The sequence below is a fragment of the Hibiscus syriacus genome, unplaced genomic scaffold (assembly GCF_006381635.1).
Source record: "Hibiscus syriacus cultivar Baekdansim isolate YM2019G1 unplaced genomic scaffold, ASM638163v2 tig00112443_pilon, whole genome shotgun sequence".
Lineage (NCBI taxonomy): Eukaryota > Viridiplantae > Streptophyta > Magnoliopsida > Malvales > Malvaceae > Hibiscus > Hibiscus syriacus.
Genome location: NW_024063332.1, coordinates 533164 through 542431, shown reverse-complemented (window position 1 = coordinate 542431; position 9268 = coordinate 533164). Strand labels below are relative to the sequence as shown.

Genomic DNA, 9268 nt, shown 5'->3' with positions numbered 1-9268 from the left:
ATCATAGGATTTGCACATCCTCCAATGGGAAAGCTATCACATCTACTTCTCCTCTATACAAGTAATGTCCCTCCTCAATGTCATCAAAAATCAATAAACGAATAAAAAAAAAATTATACCTGTAATTACATAAAATAATTTACTATTTAGAGAAGCATATATTGCAAATGTTTAAGTTAGAATTAAAGAAATAAAAAATTAATATTATTTTCCATAAAATATAGTTGATTTACTTTGAGTTCCTGTACCCCCTCAGACTGATGCGGGTAACCCGATCTGATCTGGGTTGTCACATTAGGGCCATTAGAGCGACCCACCATAAAAATAGCGAAAAATTTAAAACTTTTTTTATCAAACATGTAAACTCATAAAATCATTTATCATTATTAAAAAATAAAACAGATTTTCAGACTCATTTATATAAAACAAAATACAATTACATGCCCCCTAATCACATGTACATACTCTGATAACAACGCCGGAAGAACTCCCTTACTGAAGTCGATAGTTGTACTAGTACAATTCTTTTAACCTGCAAAGGTGTGTAACAGAGTGAGCTTTGGAAAACTCAGTAATACAGAACTACCAGATGATGCTAAAGAATGTGCAGATACAGATACATATAAACATATATTTCCTTATTGGTTCAGATATCTACAGATTTTTTAGCTGAGCTGAGGTCCCATTGATATCTCAGGTAGTAACAATAGTATTCAGTTCAGATGGAAATATTTCGGATGTCTAGGTTCATAAGATCAGAATAGATTATTTAGCGTGTTCCCTCAAAACTAGTGAAAATATACAAATCTTTTTAAAAACATATTTTTATTTATCAAAAACCATAGTAATCCCTTCAACCGAACACAACATAATGTGTAGGTTCCCCAGAACCATACAACCCCTGCACAACAGTAAGGCCCTGAGCACAAAGCCGAGGAGCCTTCATATATACTTCCTCCAACAATACCCCCAAATAAAACATTTTTTCGTCAATAAACGGAGATATCAGAAATCAAAACAGTATTCATATCATATATCAGAACAGAATCCAGATCATAAATCACAAAATTCAGATAAGAAATCAGAATAGAATTTAAATCAGAAATCAGATAAAACATTCATGTAATTAGGGAAAACACTAGTGTTTACAGATATTATTAGAGATATGGATAATCTTATTGGGCAGATAAACACATATCTTCAGTTTACCGATAGAATGTCGGAAGTTAGAATCACTGTTGGAAGAGTTTATTAGCTGACAGAACCATCAATTATTCAAAATATGATTTATCAGGATCATATCTTATTCGAACATTTTTCAGAAGCTCAACGTAATCATAAGGGTATTCAGAATCCTTTACATATGAGTTACTTGTGTATTCATATATGCCCAGAGTATTTTGAGTTGATAAGGGAGAACGAAGATTCAGAACCTTTACAATTCATGTCGATTGATTGGATTATCAAACAACTCCAGATGAATAACTCCCAGAACTAATGCTTGTCGACTGGTCAATTCATTGTTCTTCCAGGTATTTATTTTTTAATACAAAAAATTCTTATCCATAGATCATATTTGGAATCATCGATGAATAGATCTTAAGGAAACTAACAGATATTTCAATGCTCTTTATTTCATTTTCACGCTTCCACAATATCATGAAATATTGACGTGCTTGATTTGTAGTTCATGACCCATAAGAACATTACATCAAGTATGTCCATTAATGTTTCCAGACTCATCCAAATCACTTATTTTATCCTCAGTCATTGAGGTTACTTATTTCATCTAACAGTCAAGTCTATCTCGATTACTTCAGAGTTTTCCAGAGTAATTCGAACGTTTTCTGAATTTCGGATACATATTGTACTTCAGTTCAGTTCAGTTTGGTATTCATGGTTGATTTGTCAAACAAATATCAAATTCTTAGTACTGAATGCGATCTAGAGTTGAGCTGAATACTTCCAAAATTAACATCGAGCCAAACTTAAGAAGACGTACACACATTCAAGTAATATCTATGCCATTCAGGTACTGACATATCATTAAGGTTGATCGCCTCACTTAAGTTGTTTTCCATAACTTTTTAAGGGTAGTACAACACCCATATTTACTTGAATTCCTTAATTAATCCAAAACATCTACTTAGTCTAGGCCATAAGGGTATTTTGGTTATTCTGGAGCTAAATTTTATTCCATTAATTTCAAGCTCGAGGATATCCAATCATTCCTGAGTTTGGTGATATTCTTGATCATTTCCATTCCATGGATATTTTGGTCATTTTATAGATCCAATGTATTACAATAATTCATTCCATCCGATCTTATTATTAAAATCAAACTTATCATTATGCCAGTTCCTTCGAACTATTCTGACAAAATATCACCCTCGATAAATTATTATTCATAACCCATAGATTTTTGGGTCAAGTGCCTTATCAGATGTTACAACAGGTTATCATTAATTTTCTATACAAAGACAGGATCTTAATAATGAATTATGTAATTTAAATAGTTAAGTACGAATCCTCAAAGTACTTTCTCGTTCATGGTCAATTCAGACTATTTTTACCTCTCAAGGGCATTTTCGTAATTTTCTAACCATATAATTTCAATATTAAAACTCTTAACAAGGATAATTATAATTTAAAGATTTTAGGGTTAATCATTTTCCCGAATAATCTCTAAACTTTAAATTATTCCTTAACAAAACTTCTAGTATCTTGTATAAGACATCTTGGATTTAGAAATCGGTTATCTAGATTTCCTAAGCAAAACTAGTATTTTCTATACACATCAATAGTTTCATAATATCAATATGTCTTTAAAATTTCTTATCCAACTTCCAAAGTCAATTCCTGTCCTTATTACAACATAAGGGTATTTTCGTAATTTATCATCCAAGTACCTTTAATGAGATAAATTATAATTTATATATTTAGGACTGATTCCTTTATCACTTAATCACATGACTTGTAATTCAATAGAATATTAACTAATTTATCACTTAAACCGTATTCGGTTCGAATCCATCCATAATCAAACAGGCATAATAGACCAATCATATACATTCATGCATTTATCCATTATCAACATGTTTCATAAAGCATAAAAGAGGTAGTAATGTATTACCTCGATTTTCCATTCCATACTGATCGACCATTTAAATTCCATTCAAACATCCATATCTTGAAATCATCTTCCAATAATTCCTCAAATACATAACAATACAAATTTAATCAAAAACGGAGCTTAATTGTGAAAAACGGATCGAATCAAGTGATTAATAAGTCAAAAACAGCTTACCAGGTTTGAATTTGACGAAACAGACTTCAGATTCAGATCTAGGACATCGAAACACATAAAATATGACTTTTCAAAATTTTTGACTTCCCAGTCAAAGTCAACAGGTTTGACTGACAATTTTGAGGCTTTCGGGTCCGAATTTGACAAAACGGACTGCGGAATCGAACTCAAGACATCAAAAAATATAAAATATGACTTTTCAAATTTTTTAACTTTTTGGTCAAAGTCAACGTCAACGTTGATCCGTTCGAAGTCAACGGTTAACAGGTTGACTCGATCAAAGTCAACGAGTTGACCCAGTGAGTGACTCAGTCGAGTTAACTCAGCACAGGTTGACTCAGTCGGCTCGACTCGACAACTCGGCTCAACTGTTCACCAAGGTGCCAAACGAAGCCTACTCTCAGGTGGTGGCGCGTGGGGCGCGTGAACAGTGTTCCAGTGTCCGAAAAATTCCCAAAAAAATTTGAAAATTATTTTAAGGCATTTTAAGAAACTTACCAAGCTCGATTCACATTTTTGAACGGTGGTGAGCTCGATTCCGAAACGTTGGAAACTTTGACTTTCTTACCCCTCCACACGCTGGCGACGAAAGACACGGAGGACATCGGTGGACTCGGAACGATACAAGGAACACGATGGTGCGGAAGTTGTCGAAAACGGATGACCGAAAATGACCTGAATCGACAGAAAGCCAACATAAATTAAGTTAAAACCGATGATACTTTCGATTGAAATTAACGACGAACGACGTCGATTTACAACGAGAGGTTTGAGGAGTTTTGTTCATCGGTCGACAATGAACACGATATTAGTTTCGGTTCGTCAAACGGTGATCATACGGTGAGTAGATCGGAGTGGAAAAGAGGGTCAACGGAGTGGAAATGGGATAATTTTGCAGAAACATACAAGAATGGGGAGTTATAATTCTCTCCAAAATAAAAATGATTAAACTATGAGTTTAGTCACTGAATTTCTTGTACTTCCTAAAATGGTCTGTCAACTTTAAAATTTTACAATTTAATCCTCATTTTCTTCCAAAATACCAATTAAATCCAATACTTTATAATTTCTTAATTTTTAGCCCCTAAATTAGGTGTACCGTTCCCATTTCATTTGAATGGCATCTTGAATCACACTTCTTCTATAAAGTAGTGCTTTCGACGCCCATTCTACGACAAAGGTTTTCGAAAGTGATTTTGAGTATATAAAAAATAGATTATCAATATTGAACAAATAAGTGTTTGTAGATTTAGCGACTACATCATAAACTAATCAAAGTTTGCGATAATATTAAAATATCTATTAAATAAATATGTGCGTACATGTTACATAGTAACATGCTATAATAAACACAAAGATCTTAAAAACCAGAATATTACAGAGATCAAAACAATCAATATGTAAGTTAAAATAAGGTTTAAATCAAACCTAATAGAGATAACAAGATCCAAACATGCAAATAAATTAAACTAAATCTAAACAATGACTAAAATTGCATACAAGGCCAGCCTTAAGTACCTGGAGCATAAATAACCATTTGTACATACAGTAGGGTAAAAGGCTAAAATAGAATGCAATGAAAAAAGATAGACATGATTAAACATTTAACTTAAAACAAAGATAATGACCAAAACATAAACATAACAAAATTCAAAACTTAGAACGAAATATGTAAAAATTACATTTAGTGATCAAATTGCAAATTTATAAACTTGGAAGGATTTGGTGAGCTATTAACCCAAGCGCTCTGACCCCCTTTCCAAATGGTGTCATTTCGTGGATCACATATATGCACGAAACAAGGCCAAAAACCGTCCCTCATCCCTCATTTTCTTCTTTTCTTTTGGCCTAAGAGAGAGATAGCAAAATCTCTCAACCCTCTCGACGCGGCCACCGCCGAAGAAGGCGCCGGTCGACACCGATCACCGTTCATCGGCGAAGAGAAGGAGAAAGAAAACCACCAAATAAAGTATTCTCATATACTGAATAAGGATTCAGGCTCCGATTAGCCCAAAAGTGCCTCAAACGCCGTAAATCTAAGGGGATCTCTTCGGTTTCTTTGACCCCGACAACCCTTGAGATAACCGGCGAGCGTCGAGGTAGGTGAGTTCTCCTCTCCCTCTCAGTTTTCTGTTTTTTTGGCCGAAAATGGTCTCTGTTTTTAGGTTAATGGTTACTTTTTTTTGTTGATGATGTTTGTTATCAGTTCCCTTTTTTTGTTGATATATGGTGATTTGGTTAGTTGACGAGGAGAGGGGAACTATGGTGATAGGGCATGGTGAGTTCAGGATGGCGATATGGGCACGGGTAAGGACTTGGCAGGGATTTGGTGGCAGCAGGGTATGTTGTGGTGGCAGGACGACTGGGGGCCTCAGGGAAACCGACCTGGCATGCGCATGGGAGTTGGAAGGACACGTGACGGCGACGAGCTCGTGACAGCAAGGGAAGCCCTAATTCGGGTTGCATCCATCCGTTAGATGGGGAGTGGCTGCGAAGAGAAGGGTTTAAAAACCCTAATCATTGGTTGATCTATGTCGTTAGATCATCCCCATATCTAACATCTCATGTTTGTACGACGCTAGGCAAAAAACCCTAGCGGGTTTGGGCTCTCAAACAGACTTCACTCCTACTGAGCTAGCTGATCTGACGAGTCTGGGCCCAAACCGAACATGCTGCTCCAATTGCCCTGGTATCCTAGGCTTTGTACATTTGATCTGTAAAATAATAAATAAATAAAATAAAAGTATTTTATTAATGTATTAATTATGCACTTAATCATTTAGCCAAACCGGAACTTAAAATAAATATATATATGTATGTACATATAATAATTATAACCCTTAATTATTAATAATTATAATATTCACCATACTATATTCATTGCAACAAAACCCCAATGTAATATTAATTTTGATTAATAATGTGGTGAAATTAACTATATCCTGCTTAGCTATAATAATGACAATAAAACAAAATAACAGTAGGGGAAAATAAAAATAAAAATATTCTGGATAAAATTCAGTGTCTACAATTATACTTTCATTATTTAGTAACTAGTGAGTTTGTGCTCTTTGATGTTTTTTTTTAAATAATTGGTTAATAAAATTAGTCTACTTTAATTTTATAAGTTTTTTTTCAAATTATAATTTATAGTATTTTCTATTTATTTATTTAATGAAATTAATTGTCTTTATTAATTTAAAAAATAGTTTTTAAAAATATCATATATATATATATATATACACTACTATTTGTCGCACTAGCCTCGAATCCCGTTATGCTAACATTGCCAATTGAACTAGTACAATAATACCTATTAATTATGGTAAAAACAAAAAAAACTATTAAATATGGAGCGAACAGGATAATATATATAAATAGATGAAAATAATACATTACGTGCTAAATATATACTATCATTGATTCATAATTATCATTCCTCTTATAGGAAAATCCTAACCACATCACACAACTTTCTTGGGCAAGGTTTATTCTTTTATCAAGTTGTATTTTTTTTCTTCAATTTTCTTCTCCTAATACAAATTTGCAATCCTTTATACCAACATTTGAGCCACTAGATAATGAAGAGGGTATAATTATACTAAATTTGTTGCCATCTTCCGAATGATTAGCATAATCTAACTTTACGAATTTGGCTACTATTACACTACGCCCACAATCTTAATTACATTTTAGTTCATAATTAGTATTTGTCGGCGTTGATATACAATATGCTGAGATGTCAATAATTTGGCTAATTATAATGAATCATTAGTGAAAGTAACACCTTATCCGACATTAATTAATCAGGATGAGTCTATACATGTTTCACAAGAAGAAACACACATTCCTCGTAATAATGTCATTTTTAAGGTTCAAATATGAGATTTCTTATTAACAGTTTATATCGATCGTATCATTATATAGCGATAAATATTTGCTTATGAAAGAAAAATAGAAGGAATTAAGAATGGAATGCTTGTGATGGAAATGTCGACACCGTTTTTCGTCCGGACGAGGAAAAATCTGTACAACTTAGGAGGTTTTTATTTGAGAAGGTTTTGAAAAGTGAGGAGTCGTCATCAATCATTTTAAGGTGCGATTGGGGCAACATAAAAATCGGGTGATTTTAATAAAACATTTTATTTTTATCAAAATACCAAGTTTGGGGTCTATAAAAACAAAAAATAGGTTCGGGAGTCGGTTACGCATGGAGAAGGATTAGCACCCCCACAACGTCAAAAAATTGGTACCTAATTGATTACCCTATATTAGAATAAAAAATTTTGAGTTCGAAACTTTATCTAATTTAAAAATCATTAGGGATGCAAAGTTGAAAAGTGTATTCATTTATTAAAGCCAATAGCATTCCCCTTAGCATGAATGCAGGAGATCAGCTATTGTGCCCAATAACCGGACATTGCCTCGATATTTTAGAAATCATGATACGTCTTGAAAAGAATGTCGACCTATTTCGGGAATCACTAATAGTCACCCCCTGAGCATACTTGCGGGAGATATACCATTGATACCTTGGTAAATCAACATTGCATTAGTGGTGAAAAATGCAATCAAATAATCAATTATGTCTACCTAATTATGCTAGGTAATTAATTAAGGCTTCCTCTAACATAAAGTGTCAAATTATGAAGCTTATGAGAGCCTATAGGTTTAGACCTAAAAATGGAGGCTCTAATATTAACCCTAATTGATTTTTACCAATTATTTAGTAGAATAATTGAACTGATCTTTCGAGCATATTAAATGCGGATGTCAATATAGATTTTTTCCTAATTTAAAGACTAAGTGTGGCTCTATCTAAAATGGAGGCTCTTATTAAAAATCCTAATTAATTATGATCAACCAATAATTAGAAGTTCAAGGACTATAGTTTGAAAAGACTAAGGTTAAAACTCTAATTATTAAGCTAATTACCTTTTTTTTAATCGAATAATCGAAATGAGCCCTCGAGCATCTAAAAGCGAGAACTAAAATCGAATTATTCCCTAATTCAGAGTCTAGGTGTGGGAGATCTAAATCTAAGGTCTGATTTCAAAATTTAATAAATTAAAAATTTAAATTTAAATAGTATAAACTAAAAGCATCAAAATAAATTAAAAAAGAAATTAAAAAGTATACATAATAAAAAAAATTAAATGCACTAAAATTAACAATACAAATTAATAAAAACTAATGAATAACTAAAAAAAATTGAATTTAATTTAATAAACCAAATTACTATTAAATTAATCATCAAAAATTGATCTAGGGGATAAATTAAAACATGCAGAATAATTCATGGACTAAGTTAAAAATAACCCTACAAGTTCAGAAAAGAGACAAACTAAAATAATTTAAAATTAAGCATGCAATTTCAAAAATAAAGCAGTGACCTAAAGATAAAAATGAGGGTAAACTAAGGGGATCTAAGAGCAATTTTCCATTTTTTATAAGTCCAATATGCACTAATAAACACAAATGCAAAAATTACAGATCAAACTAGTAGGATTAAAATAAAATTAAAACAATCACTGCAGGTGACCAAAATACAAAAACACAAGTAAAGTAGAGGGATTAAAGTGCAATTCTTCCTTTTGTAGCCATAATACACTCAATAAAATTAAAAATGGCGAAATAGCACTATTAGGAAATTAAAATCAAAATAAAATAAACAAGCATGAAATTAGTGACCATAATGTAAATTAACGAATAAAGTAGGGGGATCTCAACATAAATAACCCATAAATTTAAACCAGCATAATTAATTAATGCATAAATGTAAAATTACAACCTAAGTACATGCATTTAAACAGAATAATAAAAAAGGACGAACATGTGACTATTTTGTAAAAACACGGTAAATGTAGGGGGATCTAAGTGCAAATAACCCTAAACTTATACTATAAAAGCCACTTTTCTATTTTTTTTGTTCATTTGTAACCTATCCCCCAAAAAAATCTC

The 9268-nt window shown here is 32.3% G+C and overlaps 1 long non-coding RNA gene across 1 annotated transcript; it reads left to right on the top strand.

Moving 5' to 3' along the window:
- The first annotated feature begins 5102 nt into the window (after nt 1-5102).
- On the top strand, nt 5103-6064 carry LOC120179687. Its single transcript, XR_005521634.1, has 2 exons — nt 5103-5410; nt 5514-6064. It is a non-coding gene; the product is annotated as an uncharacterized LOC120179687 (long non-coding RNA).
- The last annotated feature ends 3204 nt before the right edge of the window (nt 6065-9268 follow it).